The 19,906-nt window shown below is 44.2% G+C and overlaps 1 protein-coding gene across 10 annotated transcripts in view; it reads right to left on the minus strand.

The window, feature by feature from the left end:
- Positions 1-1,324, minus strand: part of LOC149525238 (uncharacterized) — a 242,928-nt gene extending 241,604 nt beyond the window's left edge. For 2 of the 10 annotated variants that reach the window (XM_089776167.1, XM_089776169.1), the window contains exon 1: positions 1,013-1,324. The gene's annotated coding sequence lies outside the window, so the exon portion shown is untranslated. The remainder of the gene's footprint in view (positions 1-1,012) is intronic. The other 8 variants (XM_089776168.1, XM_089776166.1, XR_016348679.1 and 5 more) reach the window with 7 other exon arrangements.
- Positions 1,325-19,906: the final 18,582 nt, after the last annotated feature.

Consider the following 19,906-nt stretch of genomic DNA (forward strand, 5'->3'; position numbering starts at 1 on the left):
CTCTTCTACAATGTTATTTCATTTACCAATTAAAATAGTTTAAACACTTCATGTGTTGCATCAACAAAGATCTCTAAATATGTGCAAACATATTTAATAAGCAGCCTTATAAAAACATGCATTGACATGGCTCTGAAAACACGAGCACGACTGGAAAATGTCCTTCAAGGGACTATAAAGTATTTTCCCTGTCAATTTAGTTACAGGACCCTGAAGAAGCATCAACCAGCAAAATTCAAACGCTCATATTGAAGATGGTAAAAGCGCCAGCATTCCAGATCTACGGGCTAGAATCTGAGTTCTAAAACACAGAGAAGCGATATTAAAATCGCTCCTAATACAAATCTGCACTTTGACCAGAAAAGAGCCTGCATAAATGTAATTGGTGGGGAAAAGCAAAGCAACAATCCACTAAAATATGCACACTTTAAAAACTCAGACACAGCCACTTCCCTGACTCAAATATAAAACAAAATGTAAAAGTTGCACAGCTGCAAAAGTAAGAGAGGGAGTTTGCGTGCATTGATTTCTCTCTCTAGCCGTCCTGTATTTGGAAAATAATCTGAACAAGGCCGGGGAGGGGGAAGGGACAGGGATATGGAGGGGGATGGGCAAATCAAGCCTTGTCATTTCAAAGCAGTCTACTCCTCCAAACATTACCGAGCTTATTAAGGTGATTTTGTATGATTTAAAACAATCATGATCGTTTCTTGCTCGATCTGCACTGATTTCTGTTTCCAAATCTCTATTTTTAGCCCATCTTTCACCAAGTGCTTTGAAACCCAGGAATTATCTCTCCGCACACGCAATGTAATGACCCCACGAAACCGGCAAACACCCTGGCAACTTAGAAGTCCGATTCGTTTCAGTATATTTAAAGCAAAAACAAAACAAAACAAACCTCCTCCCCTCCCCCAATCCCCCACGTATTTCAACCTTAGCAGATCACTGCGCATCTCTCCCGGGATTGCAACAAGAAGGTCCAACGAAATCCCAACTAATGCAAACTTACTGGCAATTTCAAGCTGTTTCCCACTATAAAAATCCATTCCAAAGTGGTGCAAAACGGGCTTCCGAGCGCGGCCGCTCTGCAGCAAGAAGCTCAGCCTGCTGTCCATGTGCTCGCAAGAGCACGCGCTCCGCGCTCGCCTCAATAGAACGTTGTGCTGGCAAGAGGCTCAGTGACGTCACTGCCCCCCCGCAGCTGATCCTGCCCCGCAAGCTGCAGCCTTAGGCGGAGCGGATTGATTAGCGCCTCCGCCTTCGGCACCGGGGACATGCACAAGGAACGGGAGGGAAAGGTCAGAGCTGGAGCGGAGGGATCCTGCCAATTGAGGGCCCCAAAACTGTAGCATAAAAGCGGAGAACAGAGCTAGCAGCTCTTCCTGCACTAACCTCTCATCCTGGAGCATCCCAGGGCAGCAGTGCAGTGAAAACCCACATCCAGCACCTAGATCATGTTGGATCCAGCCATATTTTGGCCCCCCGTCTCCAAATTCGAAAGCCTGAATAGACAGAGTGGCTGTTCTTATTATGCTTCAAAATACTGTAGGAGTGTTATTGACACATGCTAATATCATAGACTTATAGACTTACTGAACTGGAAGGAGCCTAGAGAACAGGGAGGAAATGCTGTGGGCAGGAGGTGTTCCCCAGCAGCTAGTGGGAAGACGGGGCGGGGGAGGAGGGGAGAAGGGGGTTAGAGCCCCCAGCAGAGTTTCCTCCCCCCCCACACACACACACTCACACTCACCAGCAGCAGCCTGGGAAGCCAAGTAAGGCAGCCCCAACTCACTTTGCTCTCCCAGGCTGTGTCTAGACTGGCCAGTTTTTCCGGAAAAGCAACCACTTTTCCAGAAAAACTTGCTAGCTGTCTACACTGGCCGCTTGAATTTCCGCAAAAGCACTGACGATCTCATGTAAGATTGTCAGTGTTCTTGCGGAAATACTATGCTGCTCCCGTTCGGGCAAAAGTCCTTTTGCGCAAAAGGGCCAGAGTAGACAGCCCAGATTTGTTTTCCGCAAAAAAGCCCCGATCGCGAAAATGGCGATTGGGGCTTTTTTGTGGAAAAGCGTGTCTAGATTGGCCACGGACGCTTTTCCGCAAAAAGTGCTTTTGCGGAAAAGCGTCCATGCCAATCTAGTCGCTCTGTTCCAAAAATGCTTTTAACGGAAAACTTTTCCGTTAAAAGCGTTTCCGAAAAATCATGCCAGTCTAGATGTAGCCCCAGTGTATTGCTCTGGGCAGTGGTTTTCAAACCGTGGGCCATAGAATGTCAGGCACTGGGTCTCATTGCTGGAGGGTGATCAGGTGACCTGAGGGGGTGCTAAGGCAGCTGCCTTGCTGTCCTGGCACCACAGATTGTGCCGCACCTCAGAAGCTGCCAGCAACAGGCCTGGCTCCTGAGGGGGGAAGCGCACAGGGCTCCACACACTGCCCCAAACACTAGCTCTGCACTGCCATTGGCTGGGAACCTGCTGCTGGCTCTTTCTGGGGTGCAGCATGGTCTGTGGTGCCAGGAGAGGCAGGAAGCTGGCCTTAGCACCCCCACTGCACTGCTCACCAGCAGCGGCTCAAAGTAGGCCCCCCCTCCCCTGAAACCCCCGAGGGCAGAGCCCCTCCTACATGCCAAAGCTCTCATCCTCAGACCTACTCTGGAGCCCCCACACTATGTTGGGCCACTGTCATCAACAATTTTCTTCAACTGGTCATGAAAAAAAAAGTTTTAAAACCACTGCTCTAGGAGAGGGGGGAGGACCATCCCCTATACTCAATGACAGCTGGGGCTACCTTGCTCCACTTCCCCCTGCTTCCTGTGAGTGCAGTTTATTCCAGTGTATAACCATCCTGACAGGAAGTTTTTCCTAATGTCTAAGCTAAACCTTCCTTCCTGCAATTGAAGCCCATTTCTTCTTCTTCTGTCGTCAGAGGTTAAGGAGAATATTTTTTATTCCCTTCTTCTTGTAACAACCTTTTAGAAACTTGAAAGCTGTTATGTCATTTCTCAGTCTTGTCTTTTCCAAATTAAACAAACCCAATTCTTTCAGTCTTCCTTTATAGGTCAAAGGTCTAGACCTTTAATAATTTTTGTTGCTCTTCTCTGGATCTTCTCCAGTTTCTCCACATATTTTCTGGAATGTGGGATACATGGGACACAGTACTCCAATTAAGGCCTAAGCAGTGCAGGGTAGAGCAGAAGAATGACTTCTCCTGTCATGCTCACAATAGTCCTATTAATGCATCCCAGAATGATGTTTGCTTTTTTTGCAGCAGTTTCACACTGTTGACTCATATTTAGCCTGTAGTCCACTATGACCCTTAGATCCCTTTCTACAGTACTCCTTCCTGGGCAGTCAATTCCCATTTTGTACGTTTGAAACTGATTGTTCTTTCCTAAGTGGAATATTTTGCATTTGTCCTTACTGAATTTCATTCTATTTACTTCAGACCATTTCTCCAGTTTGTCTAGATCATTTTGAATGATAACCCTATCCTCCAAAGCACTTGCAATCCTTCTCAGCTTGGTGTCATCCACAGACTCTACAAGTGTACTCTCTAGTCTATGCCAAGGGTGGGCAAATACCTGCCCTTGAGCCAGATACAGTCCAGCAGGGTTAGACCCTGGATGGCCACCACTACTATATTTACCTGCACCTCCACAAGTATGGGCGATTGCAGCTCCCATTGGCTATAGGCTGCCATGTAAGGCCAATGGGAGCCATGGGAAGCCGTATCCCAGTCTGCACTGCTTCCTGCCATCCAATTGACCAGAACAGCAATCTGTAGCCAACAGGAACTGCAATTGCTGGAACATGCAGAGGTGCAGGTAAATATAGAGGCCACATCCCACCAGGGCCTAACCCCGACGAACTGCCACCGTTTTATTGTCCACCCCTGCTCTATGCCATTATCTCAATCTGTAGTGGGGAACCTTTTTTTGTGTTGGGGACCACTGACCCACAAAAAAAATCAATTGGGGGCTAAACTAAAGAAAGAAAAAAAAAATTGCCCTCACTGACCTGCCCCCCAAGTAAGAAGGAATAAACAAAAAACCTCACAGATGTGGCCCCAAACTGAGTATCAGGGGAAAAAAGATTCTCTCCTCAAACTCCAGCCTCCCAAGTGTGGGGGAAGGCACTGATGCTCAGGGATTATCTCCAAGGCTAGATTAACTCCTCTGGAGGCCCAAGGATAGTAGATTTTGTGCTTCCCCGCCCCTTAGGCTCCGCGATGGGGTCAACATGAGAGGTTGAGTGTCTGGGAGGGGACTATCGGGGAGCAGGCTGAGGGGGAGAGTGTGGGGTCTGGATGGGAAGGAAGGTGCAGGCTCTTGTGCACAGGCGCTATAAAAATCCATATCCAGTATCTGGATCTTCAGAATTTTGGGCCCAAATTGTGTACAGACCAACTCTTTGGATATGTCTACACTTCCCAGCCAGATTGATGGGCAGCAATCGATACAGCGGAGGGCGATTTATCAAGTCTGATATAGAAGAGATACACTGTCTACCAATCACTCTCAAGTCCAGTACTCTACCACAATGACAAGCACGTGGGAATCAAGTGGAGAGCGTCTCCCCTTAACAAACCTCAGTGAAGACATCATGGTAAGTAGATCTAAGTACATTGACATCACCTAGCTGAAGTTGGTAACTTAAATTGATCTCCCCCAATAGTGTAGACCAGCCCTTAGATTCCATTTTTGTCCTACTCTAACTATATTGGTTTAGAAACCAGTTGTGCATCTCCTGACCCCACATTTGGATGTAATTGTACTAGTATAAAATGGTTATAAGCAGTTTAGTTTATTCCTGAAAATGTAGAAATAGAAAATAAGTGCAGCCACTCTTACTTTATTGATATAATCTGGACTTTGGGGCATCCTGACCCTGTCCTCTCGGTTCCCTGTGCCTGAAAAAAAGTACCTAAATCCTTAAGAATCTTGTCAATTTCTGTATTGCCAACCCCACATGTTCAAAAATGAGTCAGTCCCCCCACAGCAAATCACAAAACTGGCTTACAAATCATTGCATTTAAAAAACAAATAAATTGTATGGTTTTTATTTGCCTTATGGTTTTTGACTTAAGAGTCCATTTAGGTCACATTTACAAGCATTTCTTCCTTTGTTAAAACTGAAATAGAGAGTCCCAGAAATCTAAAAGCTGAGCTGAACGAAAACTAACAAATATAGCAAGACATGCAATTAAATTGCAAGAGATGGCCACACAGCAATTTCTGAGCCCATCTTCCAAATTAGGAATGCCAGAGGTTTGGATTTTATAGAGACATTCCTGATATTCAGGGCTTTGCCTTATATAGGTGCCTATAACCTCCTATCCCTTGTCTCAATTTTTCGTACTTGCAATCTGGTCTCCCTATCTCAAATCATGCTATTTAACTAGAGAAAATAGTAGAAAACTGATGATACAACACAGCAAAACGGTCTATCCAGAACCTGCATCCCAGCTAATTTTATTATCCCAAACCCCAAAATTCTACTAGCTAACTAGTGAAGTGTAGCTCTTCCAATTCCATTATGAAAATCTTGATCCTAATGCATTGTAACTCAAAAGCACTATAAAGACATATGTGCAGTACCTGGTGCTTGTTGGATTCCTCTATTTTTTTTTATCCCCAAACCCCAATTTGTACTGTAATAAAAGCAAACCATATTGTCACTCCTACTTGATTGGAATCCAAGACTTGACACCTAAGCCCCAAAGCAACCCTGGAAAAAGTAAGGCAGAAAATCCAGAAAATTTGAAGCCAAACATCTCCAACTTCTACAGAATAAATGGAGACCAAAGGTAGCTGCTCCCAGCCCATTATACAATTTTGATACATCTTCACACACAGGCCCATCAATGGGGCAGAGGGAGGGACAAAGAGGACAACTGAATTGGGGCCCAGTGAGTCAAAAGAGCCCAGGGCTCCTGCAGCTTCAGTGGCCAGAAGCCCTGGGCCTTTCGAATCATTGCCAAAGCCCTGCAAGGTATGCTCCAGGTGGTGTTAAGGCCTGGCTGGGGGGCAGGGCATGGCGCTGTCTGAATGGCACTGAGGGCTGGTTGCTCCCAACCCCCCCTCTTCCACCTGAGATCCTGCCCTTTCTGGGAATGTGGAGCTACCCTCCACCCAGGAGGGTGGCACTTCTGTTGCCCCCCACTTCATTCACACACGAACAACGGAAGATTCCAAATCTGGATTTTGCAAGATCTCACCCGTTTTTTCACCTAGATCTGCACAGTTGTACCTTCTAGATAGACAACAAGGATACGTCTAGACTACATGCCTCTGGCGACAGAGGCATGTAGATTAGGCTACCAGGCATAGGAAAATGAAGCGGCGATTTAAATAATCGCCACTTCATTTAAATTTACATGGCTGCCGCGCTGAGCTGATCAGCTGTTTGTCGGCTCAGCGCGGTAATCTGGACGCGCGGGGGTCGACATCAAAGGCATTTGTCGACCTCCCAGGTATGCCTCATCCCAAGAGGTCGACAAATACCTTTGATGTCGACCCCCGCACGTCCAGACTACCGCGCTGAGCCGACAAATAGCTGATCGGCTCAGCGCGGCAGCCATGTAAATTTAAATGAAGCGGTGATTATTTAAATCGCCGCTTCATTTTCCTGTGCCTGGTAGCCTAATCTACATGCCTCTGTCACCAGAGGCATGTAGTCTAGACGTACACCCCCATGTAGCCATCCTTTTGCATCAGTATATAGTGCACTGAGATCTTCAGAGCCGTTTTGGGGAGTTAGGCATCCATCTTCCATTAACATTTGTTTAAAATTAATGGAAAATGTATGTCCAAGTCCCTTAGACTACTTTAACATCTCAGTCAAGAACTGATGCCCCAAAACTACATATCATGTGATCTTCTGCATGTGCTAAACCAGCTCTACTGCAAAAATTCAATGCTATGGTATGAAATTTGGCTGCATCTAAAAAGATCAGTGTTAGGTGATATACATGCCTGATTTGTTGCATATGTATAGTCAGAGATTTCACTCAATTTAATAAAATTGCTAGAAATGGCATGTCCTGGGTAGTGTAAAGATGCGCACTCTGTGATATGGTAACTCCCTGTTAAACAGAGAAATCTGAATATGAAGCATGGGGCATGCATTAGATACAGATTCGTGTTTTAGCACTGGTTTCATTGTCAGAGGCGTCCACACATTTATTTTCCTGGTCAAGTAGGTCTTAAGATCTAGGATGAGGTTGTCAGATCTATGGATGTGAACAGGTAACTGGTTAACTAGTTCCCTGGGAACAGCCCCCCTCTTGCAGCCTGCTGCAGATAGAGGGCTGCTCCAGCCCCACCGGGCCCCCATGTGGAGCCAGCAGCCTGCCCTGAGTGGCTGGGGCTGGGAGCTGCTCCAACCTGGCTGGAGATGTGCCCAACCCAGGATCCTGCTTAGTCTGTTAACCTAATGTTTAATAACTGATTAATTGAGATTTTACAACCCTGCACTTGTCAGAGTACTAGGCATGGTGGAGTTGGGGAAAGGTGGCTCTGACCCCAGATTCCAGTGGTGGCTCTGAACCCAGATTCCGGTGAAGCCCCGGTTTTAAATCCATTACAGTTCACTGGCCAACTACCCTTAGAGCCTGATGCAAACCTACAGAAGTCCATAGAAATGCTCCTGTTGAATTCAGTGGGCTTTTATCAAAATTTTACCTGAAAAGGAGCCATTTGAGCAGCCAAAGAAAATAAACCACAGGAACAGCCCCTTCCCCTCAAAACTTCTCTACTCCAGGGGCTGGGAGAGGATTGGAATAAAATCACGACACCGCCTCAGTACTACCTAGGATTCCCCCTGTGGGTTAGGCTGGCTTTGGAACGCCTAACAAGTGGAGTTGAGCACAACTCTATGGGTCCCTAGCATAACAAAAGGCAGTGAAAAAGGGATTATAGTCTCTCTCCCTCCCTCTGCTCACTGTTTACCACATTCCAGGGGAAGAAAAAAAAAACCCTTGTGACAAAAACAATACACAAAAAACCCTGCATCAAACAGTCCAACATAATGTAATTTTTCACAGCACTCCAGACTTGCAGAAGTGAGCACTAGCACAGCTTTAAACATAGTGCTGAGGAAGTGTCGGGGGGAAGGGAATGGTGCACATATGTAATTTGCCAAAGATGATAAAGCATCAAAAACAAAACTAAAGAGAGATCCAGCTGGGGGATTGAAGGGCATTGTGGAAAATAGCTCTTATTTGATATAATCAAAGAAAATAATCTCCAAAATCATTGACGCCCACCCCAGAGTCCTGTAACTCCATTGAAATCAACAGGCCAAATTCAGAGTTGACAGGCAAGACAGGACGGTGTTAATTAAACATTTTTAAGCAGGCATAAATAGATGTAAGACTCAGAGTTAGATCAGGCCAACTGCAAACATCCAGAACTCATGGATTAAAAAGAAAATTATGTTTTTAGTTGTCTTATGACCCTTTAACTTCCACCCCCAATGCATAGTGCCCCAGCCTCCTCCCTCCATCAGCTCTGCCCATTCAGCTACACAACTATGCTACACCCCTTGCCTCCCAGCTCACTAGGGTTGCCAGTTTTCTTGACCGGATGCCATTCGCAACAATGGTGTCCAGTTGGAGAGAGTTGGCAACTGTGCTCTGCGCCTGCCACTGTGGCAATTCTTCACCCAGGCCTAGTGGGAGGCCAACTGCAACGTTCATCATAGTCCCCCCAGGCTTGTGATGAGGGCAGCTCTAGGGGTTCTCCATGTGCTGCCCACACTCCACTCTGAGAGGCAGCTGCAAGGGAGCTTGAGTCTCCTCCTTCCCAACCTTGAGTTCCAACACTAGAGAGGAGCCAAACCATTTTTCACAGAGAAGCCCTAAACTGCTGGGCTCTTGCTGCTGAATTCTCCTCTTAAGAAAATACTGTCCTGTTTCTCGCCCTCTTCTGCCGCTCAAACACTCTCTCTGCTCTGTGGGGAAAGGGGGAAGAGCACAACCGGTCTCCTGCAGCAGCTGCTGTGGTTGGCTTCAAAACCTCAGCTTCACGTGAAAAAAAGTAGCCCTCAGAGGTATGAAGATCAAAAACATGCCCTGCTGTGGTGGTGTCCACCTGAGACTGCAGAGTTGGACCCACTTGCTCTGAGAGGTGCGACCTACGCCCCTGAAAGGGAGGCAAGGTTTCAGAGAAGAGGATAAAGAGCTTGACTATGACATAGCCAATAATAGGAAGCCAGTGAAGAAATTAACAAGGTAAGGAGACATTAGCAGCAATAGCCTTTTTAGCTAGACAGGGCAGGAGGAGCCCTGAGATGAAGGGAGCTGAAATGAAGCACTGAGTTGGGCTGCAGGGTACGGATGTATCAGAACTCCCTTGGACCTCCTCATAGAGACTAGATGCTTTCCAACTTTATAAACACCCATGTGCTAGTTATTAGGTCCACTCCCTTACTACAGCCTTGTATAGCAACATACAAGTAGATGTAAACTTCCCCTTAGCCCATGTTCCACAAAGGGGAAGATGTTCTGACCCTACAAGCCTGTTCCTTCAACTCCTGCCAGCTTTCTCCCTTTGTGCTGCCTTTGGAACACCAGCAAATGGTTCTGATTAGCTCATCAGCCTCCGGCCCAATTAAGCCATGGAGCACCCGCCCCTCAATTAATCCTTTCCAGGAGAGAATAGTTTATACCTTGGGCTAAGTCTACACTGGCACTTTCCAGCGCTGTAACTTTCTGGCTCAGGGGTGTTAAAAAACACTTCCAAACACAAAAGTTACAGTGCTGTAAAGCAGTGATTCTCAACCTTATGAAGTACCTATTTTTAAATATATAGGTAAGTACCCCCTCTTTAAAAAAAATTAAGTACCCTCAGTATCTACAGTTTTCACACACACAATTTTTTTTCTACCATTGCAACACATTTGTTTAAACAACTTCACTGTAGTCAGGTGGGTGATTAAATTTTTGAGTGTAAAAAGGACAAAAATAATAAAGTACTGTAAAACTTCAAACAAAAATTCAGTTTTCTCCAAATTTCAGTTGTGTTGACGTACCCCCACGCCGTCCTTCGGGGCCAGCCCCAGACTTCATGGCCACAGTAGTGGCACCTTCAGGGCCGGCTCTGTTGAGGAGTCTCAGCCCCAGCGCTGCTTCCTCTCCAGTGGCAGCCCCGCGGGTGGAGGGGCGGGACTGAGCTCCTCCGCACCCCCACAATGGACCTGTAATCAGGGGACAGGGCCTGTAATTGCCTTGTGGGACAGATCAAAGCCCAAGGCAGGCCAGATGCAGCCCGTTGAGAGGCTTTTGCCCACTCCTGCCCCAGAGGGATGGAACACAAGAGTCTAATCCTCAGGTGATCCCTTTCCTGTCACCCATTTCTAGACAAAGAGAGGTTAGGGACATCATTCCTACCCATCCTGACTAATAGCCATTGATGGACCTAACCTCCATGAATCTATCTAGCTCTTTTTGGATCCCTGTTAAAGTCCTAGCCTTCACCACATCCTCTGGCAAGGAGTTCCACAGGTTGACTTCTCTCCAGAGAAGGAGAGAAAGAAAAGCCAATGACATAGGCAGTGAGCCTTCAAGAGGAGAAGGAAAGGGGGGTTATCCTCAGGAGTAGGAAAGACAGAGAAAGGAGCAAACCTTGGCTGGGAGAGATGACTTTTTGATCTGGATGTACAAGGGTCAGTGTAATCCCATGACAATCAGTGCTATGGTACCAGTCCTGAATCTGAGATCCTAATCTAACGTAATGGAGGGATGTCCATGAGAAAATGACTGAGAAATCATAGATATGATGCTACAGTTAGGGATGTAGATCTGGTTCTTTGGGCTCTAGGAAGATGGTGACATATTGAAAAGCAGGTTAAATGCTGTGGTCTCAGAAAGCATCTGACATTCTGTTGCTAAGGTACTAGGCCTATATTATATCAGCCCATGGAAACTCTAGAAACAATGGAGAAACTTTCTCTCTTTCATTGGTGCTAGAAGGGATCCTATCTTCCTATTCCTCCGGCCTTGTCTCCACTTGGCACATTTTGTCACCAAAAACTGCCTTTTGGCAACAAACCAGTGAGAGCTTTTACACTGCAATGTGACTTTTGTCTGGAAAAACACCCAATCTTGGTGACAAAAGACTTCTAGCCTTGCAAAATACTTTTTTATTTTCTCCTCCCTTTATTGTCGATAAAGAGCCAGTGTGGACTCTGCTGTTTGTTTTGTCCAGAGAAACCCACAATGCCTGCCCTGATGGCTGTGCTCAGTGTTTTGTGATTTCTCCTGCCCTGCAGGCATGTGCCCCTACCCTTTCAGAGCTCTGGGAAGTATCTGACAGCTGAGTGAGCTGCTCCATTTGGGGAACAAAGGAAAAGAGCAAGTCCTTGGGATGCTTCTGTTCTGCCCTGATAGGACACAGCAGCATGCAAACTGCTGTTGCCAGGGGAGGGGGACAGATGCTGTGCTGCTTTGACATTCCTCAGTATGGAGAGCTCACAGTAGCTGAGAATGCTGTGGGAGAACTTGGAGGGAATCCCAAGAAGCGCTGGGTCAGATGTGCTTTCCCACACCACCGAACAGTAGGACGCTTACCCACAGTGCTTTGTTCTATCTGTCAATGACAGGGGAGCTAGCAATGTGGCTATGAAATGTTGACAATGGGAGGAAGAAAAAATAGTTTGATTGGTTTTCACTTTTGCATGTCGACAGCGCTTTTGTCGCCAAACATTCCCAGTGTGAACATAGCCTGAAAATCAGACCTCTTTGAGTCTTGCCCCCCACCTCTCAGTTTCCTACTCTCAACATTGGACTATGGAGAGGACTGAGCCACTTACTCAGATAATTGTAGCTGATGTCTGAAACTGTATCATGATTCACCTTAATCACCATTAAACAGATCAAAACAGAAATAACAAGTAATGAGATGAGAGCTGCAGATTCTAAAAATACAAGCACATTCTTCCCATCAGATCTAATTAGATTTGCCAAAAATCACTGTGCATTGATCTGCAATTTAAACAGTATGTTGATTACAAATTTCCATGATAGACATGATTACACAGATACTTGACTAGACTACGAATTAGCCTCTTCAGTGGAAACGCTTAGTACATTTTTTCAGCACTCTTCCACAGACAGCTTTTAATCCTAAAATCAACACACAATACAGTTGTTTAAGGTTTGCTTGGATTTCTGTTGAGCATCCAGCAAAGAAGCTAGGCAGCCAGAGTATTCATGTTGATCATTAGTCTTTGTTAATATCAACAGCTCATGTTGAACCACCCATTTAAGCAAACTGTAGTCTGCTCTAGGAAAAGATCTTTCATCTGCAAGGAGGAAAGCTTTTTTTGATGTCATGCTGCCTAGCACCATTTCAACAGTGATGTGTAGTAAAAAAGTCCTTTGTAAAAATGAACATAGCATAAATATAACATAATTCCAGATAACTGATGCCTCACAGATGTCATGCATTGTTAATTGCATTCTCTCCAGCATCCACTCTCTGTGCTCAGAATCTAGATGGAATGTTTAATTTCTGATCTCAGACCACAGTGTTAAAGTCATGCTGCTTCTCTGTACATCACTGTTCATATCAAATGATCATGATGCATACAAAGGAATGGTGATGAGACAAATCAGATCTGGGTATGTTTTTAGGGTGTAGAGCCACATTTCTGCAACACAGGACTTCATAAATTGGGAGTTTCAAATGCAATTAGCATTGGCCTAACTCTGCTCCCACTGAAATCTGAGAGCTTTTGAAAATTCTGCCTAGAAAGGTTGAGCATCCAGGAGAGTTTAACATACTCAGAACAGTGGTGGGTAATACTTTTCTTTGTACTAATCTCCTGAGCTACCCATTCCCATGGATATAGATATTTTCAGCTTGAAAACCCTTATTGCCTTTGCCTGCAGAGTCGCAGAGATGTCAACTAGCACATCATTATTTTGCTCTTGATGCTGGTTAGGTCATAGTGCAATTGTGTCAAGCTTTGGGGCATATTTTCTGATTTGTTACTTTGCAGGTGTAAGGCTGGAGGTCACACACAATACTGAGATTATAGATTAAGGAAAGCAGAAGTGGAATACGTAATTTCATCTCTAATCAAGCACATTAATACTGTAAAAATATCCAGAGTGTGGATAAATACTGATACCCTAGTAAGAAGACACAGAAAAAATCCATTCTAATCTACAAAGGCCTGTGAATCATAAAATTTCTTCCTCTTCTCCAAAATAATATAGGGGAAAATGTTTTTCAATAATGTTCTAATTTTACAGTGAGGGGAAATTTAATCACAATACATTGCACAAATGATTTTGCTGTCAATTTCATTTCACAATCCTTTTATAAGTTATTCATTACAGCCTTTCAAAATAGTCTTGAAAATGTACCATTTAGGCACAATACAATAATATTATCTCACTTTTTAACATAATGATTTATGATAATGGAAAAGCCTAATAGGGTTTTACTTGCACTCAAAGAAAAATATTGCTCTCCTTAAATGAGAAAGGAATTTTGCAAGGTTGAATTCATATTGTAAAACAGTGTGATTTATCAAAATAATATGATTTCATGTCTTGGAATCCATTCTGAATCTCAATGTCTACAGTCAATAAGTGATGAATAAATAACAATTAGCAACTGATGTTAATTTTTATTCCTTGGCAGTGAATAAAATGAAAGGTGATTAGAGTAGAAAAAGAATATTTGGGAATAAACATTGCTGTTTTAAATCAGCTGCCTATTAATTTCATTTCATTGGTGACCCCCTTCTTCTTGTATTATGAGTAGTAAATAACACTTTGTTATTTACTTTCTCCACACCAGTCATGATTTTATAAATTTTCCAAGCCAAAAAATCCCAGGGTATGTCTACACTACCCTCCTATTTCGAAATAGGAGGGTAATGTAGGCATACCGCAATTGCAAATGAAGCCCGGGATTTGAATTTCCCAGGCTTCATTTGCATAAGCTGGTCGCCGCCATTTTTAAATCCCGGCTGGTTCGAACCCCGTGCCGCGCGGCTACACGCGGCACGAACTAGGTAGTTCGAACTAGGCTTCTTAGTTCGAACTACCGTTACTCCTCATTCCATTCCATGAGGAGTAACGGTAGTTCGAACTAGGAAGCCTAGTTCGAATTACCTAGTTCGTGCCGCGTGTAGCCACGCGGCACGGGGTTCGAACCAGCCGGGATTTAAAAATGGCGGCGCCCGGCTTATGCAAATGAAGCCCGGGAAATTCAAATCCCGGGCTTCATTTGCAATTGCGGTATGCCTACATTACCCCGCTAGTTCGAACTAGCGGGGTAATGTAGACATACCCCCCAGTCTTCTTAATCTCTTCTCATATGGCAGCCATTCTATACTGCTAAACATTTTTGACGGCCTTTACTGAACCTTTTCCAATTCCAATATATCTTTTTTGCGATGGGGAGAGATCTGAATCATCTACATGTGGTATTCCAGATACAGGCATATCATACATTTATATGGAGACAACATGTTTTCTGACTTATTACCTATCCCTTTCTTAATTATTACTAACATTCTGTTTGCTTTTTTGGCTGCCCCGGCACATTGAGTGGATGTTTTCATGGACCTACCCAACGACTCCAAGATCTCTGTTTTCCATTGTGCATTACTTTGGTTTTATCAACATTTAATTTCATCGGCCATTGTGTTTCCCAGTCACCCAGGTTTGTGAGATCCTTTTGTAGCTACGCAGTCTGCCTGGGGCTTAACTATCTTGAGTAGTTTTGTGTCATCTGCAAATTTTGCCACCTCAAAATAGTCTAGCATGTTGTCCTGTTTCATTTTCTGACCTGAAATACAAAAAGACTGCCTTTTCAAATGCATGCTTGATAGACATCATTGCTTTTGAACAGTTAGGTTGCACGTATATATATATATATATATATATATATATGTATGGCATACTGGATCTTTTTTACTGGATATTTGTGGGGCAAATATCAATGAAAAATATAAAGACTAGAAATATCAAGGGAAAAGGTAGGCAGGAAAATGGGAAACTGTGGCTGAGGAAGATGCATAGATCCTACTCCTGCAATTGGAGCCACAAAAAGAGATCCTTGTGCCTGCCTGTAGCCCCACAGGGTAATCCATGCTGCAAACAAGGGACTACATTATAAATGGGACTTGCACAGACCCAAGAGATCTCCCACAGAGCTATGACTGCAGGATTTATTTGGGATCTTAGTCTGAGGCTACATCTACATTACAAGTGCTTCAGCTGTACAACTACAGCTCTGCTGCTCTAGTGAAAACACTTACCAGAACAGAAGGGGGTTTCCATCATAGTAGTAAATCTGCCTCTCCGAGGTAGAGGAGGTACGTCTACACAGCAGGTACGTCTACACAGCAGGGCAAAACTTTAATTAAGCTATGCAACTTCATCCAAGTAAATTGCGTAGCTGAAATCGAAATAGCTTAATTCGACTTTTGGTGCTGTCTATGTAGCAGGAAGTCAAAGGAAGAACTCTCTTCCTTTGACTTTCCTTACTCCTCATGAAATGAGGGTTACAGGAGTTGGAGTAAGAAGTCCTCCAGCTCGACATTATTTCAAAATAAAGGCTTGTAGTAAGGATGCACACTATGTTATTTTGGAATAACATAGACGTACCCTAGGTCAGCAGAAGAATCCTTCTGACAAGCTAGCGGCATTTACGGTAGGGGTTAGATTGACCTAACCACACACATAGAGCCTGACATTTTTCAGTTTTATATATAGACCAGACCAGAGTAACTCATCGCACAACTCTCTTTATCCTCCATTCAGTGAAAACTCCTGTAGTAACAGTGGAGCTATGGTTACACAAACTCTGAACCTTCACAATGACTGTGTAAAGTGTAGTACCTAGATTTTTTTCTGCCTGCTATTTCTGTCCTCTTTCATCATGGGTATATTAACATGAAAGAAGTCAATGGGGCTAATTAGTTTCCCGCAGGGAATTGTGCTGTATTAATTTCACTGCTTGAAACTCTTTGTTATCCAGTCAAATTGTTCCATTTTTACAGCTTATATTTTAAAACCTCTTCAGTTTTAAGCACTTCATCCTTTTTTCCCCCTTTTTGATCCTACAGTGAAATCATAATTCCATATAATTGGAACAGTCACGTGTCAGCTAGAAAAAATACTTGGTTTTGTGAGAAAAAGCTCTTGACCATCCTTGATGGGGTAGAGCTGGTGGTCATGGTACATATAGGTACCAATAACATAGGGAAAGGTAGCAGAGAGGCCAAATTTAGGTTGCTACGTAAAAGATTAACATCCAGGGCTTCCATGGTAGCATTTTATGACGTGCTTCTATTTCCATGTGCATGGCTAGTGAGGCAGGAAGAACTGCAGGGTCTCAGCACATGGATGAGATGATGGTGGTTGAAGGCAAAGGTGAAAGGAGGCTGGTGCACCCGGTATATTTTGCAAGTAAGAAAGTGTCTGGCTAGGGAAGCTGCAGGTGAAGGCATGTGCACTCCCAGCCAAGCTCCCCCAGCAGTGTGGGGCTCCCAGTCTGTCCTGATGACCCCGCACTGGCTGGATGCAGCGCAGGAGTATGTTGCCCTGTAGCATGCAGTTCCTGTGGGGAAAACAGTGGCTGAGGGTTTTTGTGTACTGCCTTGCCTGCAGGTGCTGCCCCCACTGCCACAGCTCCCGTTTGGCTGGGAACAGGAGTAGCGTGGGGCAGGGTAACCAACTGGGAGCAGGACTGCCCCAGCCCCGAGCCCCTCCCCTTGCATTCTCCCCTACACCCCAACCCCTGTCCTGTCTCCTGCAACCCTAACCCAACATCTTTGCTCTGATCCCCCCAATACCACAAACCCCTGTCCTGAGCCCCCCACATCCCAACCCCTTCTCCTGAGCCCCATAATGCTAAGAAATTAAAATTTCTTTCACCCCTGGTTGAAGGAGGGATTTACATTGACTAGAAAGTGGGGAACTTTTTGAGAAAGGAAGAGCTAATACTGGGCTCCACCTGAACCAAAATGGCACTAGATTGCTGGCATGTAAAATTAAAAAAAATTATAGGAGTTTTTAGGTTAAGCGCTGGGGGAAAGCCAATAGGTGCAGAGGTGCACACAGTTTGGACAGAGATATCCCCTAGGACAGAATTTGTTAAAAGGGATACTCCATATCCTAGCAAAGTGGAGAGGATAGAAGTTGATAAAGTACAGGTAAGAACTGAAGAAAAACAGTCACATGAAGCAGACATAAACTATGTTAATATTTAGCTAAGTACTTATGTACGAAAGCTAGTAGTCTAAATATTCAGACCTTGTCTACACTATGCTGGGGATGATGCAGCGATCAATCCATCGGCCATCAATGTATCGAGTCTGCTTAGACATGATAAATTGATCTCTAAGTGCTCTCCCGTTGATGCCTGTATTCCACTAGGATGAGAAGAGTAGTCAGTGTCGACGGTAGAGCAACCCCCACTGACTTTACCACATACAAAATACTGTGGTAAGTGTGTTGACTTCAGCTGTGCTCTTTATGTAGCTGAAGTAGATTGATGGCTTGACAAAGCCTACCAAGGGAGAACTTGAGTGCCTGGAGTTATATGGGGATATTGATGTAATACGCATCACAGAAACTTGGTGGAAATAATAATCCATGAGACACAATAGTACCAGAGTACAAAATATAGAGGAATGACAAATACAGGAAAAATCTTAAATTACTCCAGCTGCACCATCAAATCTATATGGATAGAAATTCCATGGGTGAATGATAAGGCTATAGCAGTAGGAATATACTTACAACCATTTGACCAGGATGACGATTGTGAAAAGCTCAAGGATATTAAGATATTAATAAAAGAAAACTCATTAACAATAGAAGATTTCGACTATCCCCATGTTGACTGGGTACATGTCACCTAAGGATGGGCTGCAGAGATAAAATTGCTAGACACCATTAATGACTGCTCCTTGCAGCAGCTCATTTTGAAATCCTCAAAGGGAGAAGCAATTCTTGATTTAGATCCAAAGGAAGCACAGAATCTGGTCCGAGAGCTGAAGCACTCAGCAATAATGACCATAATGTAATTAAATTTAACTTTAAATTTAATTTTAAATTCCCTGGGATTAAGGGGGGTGGAGCGGGAATACCAGAGAAACCTACCACAATAGCATTTACGTTCCAAAAAGGGAATGCCACAAAAATGAGGAAGATAGTTAAACAGAAATTTAAGGAACTCTCACAAGAACAAAATGTCTGCAAATGGCATGGAAACATTTTATAAGAGGCTAAAACTAAAACTAAATGTGCACCACAAATGAGAATTTAAAAAACAAGAGGACAAAAAAAATGCCACGATGACTAAACAATGAGTAAAATCATGACAAGTGCAGAGAAAGGCGAATCAAAAACAAATTGCAAACTGGGAAGGTTTTGCACTGAAAATCATACAGACAAAATGTCAAGATTATCATATTTCATGACCTAACTTTCCCTCCCAGATCCATATAGAAGAAGAGATAGGTTTACAGGGTGGCTGTGTCTAGACTGGCAAGTTTTTCCGCAAAATCATCTGCTTTTATGGAAAAACTTGCCAGCTGTCTACACTGGCCACTTGAATTTCTGCAAAATCACTGACGATCTCATGTAAGATTGTCAGTGCTTTTGCGGAAATACTATGTTGCTCCCGTTCGGGAAAAAGTCTTTTTCCAAAAGACTTTTGCGCAAAAGGGCCAGTTTAGACAACAGAGATTTCTTTTCCGCAAAAAAGCCCCGATCGCGAAAACGGCGATCGGGGCTTTTTTGCAGAAAAGCGCGTCTATATTGGCCACGGACGCTTTTCCGCAAAAAGTGCTTTGGCACGGACGCTTTTCTGCAAATCTAGATGCTCTTTTCCGAAAATGCTTTTAACGGAAAACTTTTCCATTAAAAGCATTTCCGGAAAATCATGCCAGTCTAGACGTAGCCGGTGTGTATACAATTCAAAGCACTGGTTGTGAAATGAAAAGTCCCTATTGAAATCAGTGGGAGTTTTTTGCACAAATTCTAGTCTGTAGGAGGAACATTGGGAACAAACAACACGCAGATGAAATTGCAGTTTGGTTTCTATAACACAGAAGGTGATCTAAAGCAAAATGATTTGATAGTTACAAATACATAACTTTACGATAGAGGGTGTAGGATCCCAAAAGCTGGCAACAGAGCACTCACTGTTCATATACAGCACCTAATGATGGTCTATAAATCTTTATTTTGCCACTAAAATTAACTTTGCAGTCTGACTTCCCAGTGTGGCAGAGGTTGGGTAAACTGAAGAGGCTGTATGCTTGGTTTCTGTATAGAAGGGTGGAAAAGACCTTAGCATCACTTAATAGTGACTGCATACTAGGAATGTGAAAATGTAACCATGTACACAGTTAACTGATGAGTCTAGGCTCATTGGTTAATGTGCACGGTTACACACAGGCTCCTGGTATGTGCCGGGAGCTGGTTTAATAGCTGGCTCTCCATGTGCACTGGCTCCCTGGGAGCACCTGCTACCCTACTTCCTGACTGCAGCAGCGCGGGGGGTGATGGGGGAGGTGGGAGCTACTGTGCACAAGGTACTGGCTTTTAAGCCAGCTCCCCATGCACACTCCCTCCACCTGCCCCCCCCCCAGCCCATGCAGCACAGAAGCAGTAGGCGCTGGTTCCCGCCTGCCTACCCGCCCCCCTGTGTGTAACTGCTGAAATTTTTCAATAGTTACACAATTACTTAACTAAACACATTTTAACATCCCATTCCCTACTACATACAGGGAGTACCACTAATAGACTCTGACCAAAGGCTCACCCGATCCATGTTCTCAGCTAGATGGAACATGACTCTGACCCTTTCCTTATATTATTATTTACAATTTACTTAGTGACATTTTTACATTGTGTCTTTTCAGCCAA

Source organism: Pelodiscus sinensis, chromosome 2 (genome assembly GCF_052426305.1).
Source record: "Pelodiscus sinensis isolate ZL-2025 chromosome 2, ASM5242630v1, whole genome shotgun sequence".
NCBI lineage: Eukaryota > Metazoa > Chordata > Testudines > Trionychidae > Pelodiscus > Pelodiscus sinensis.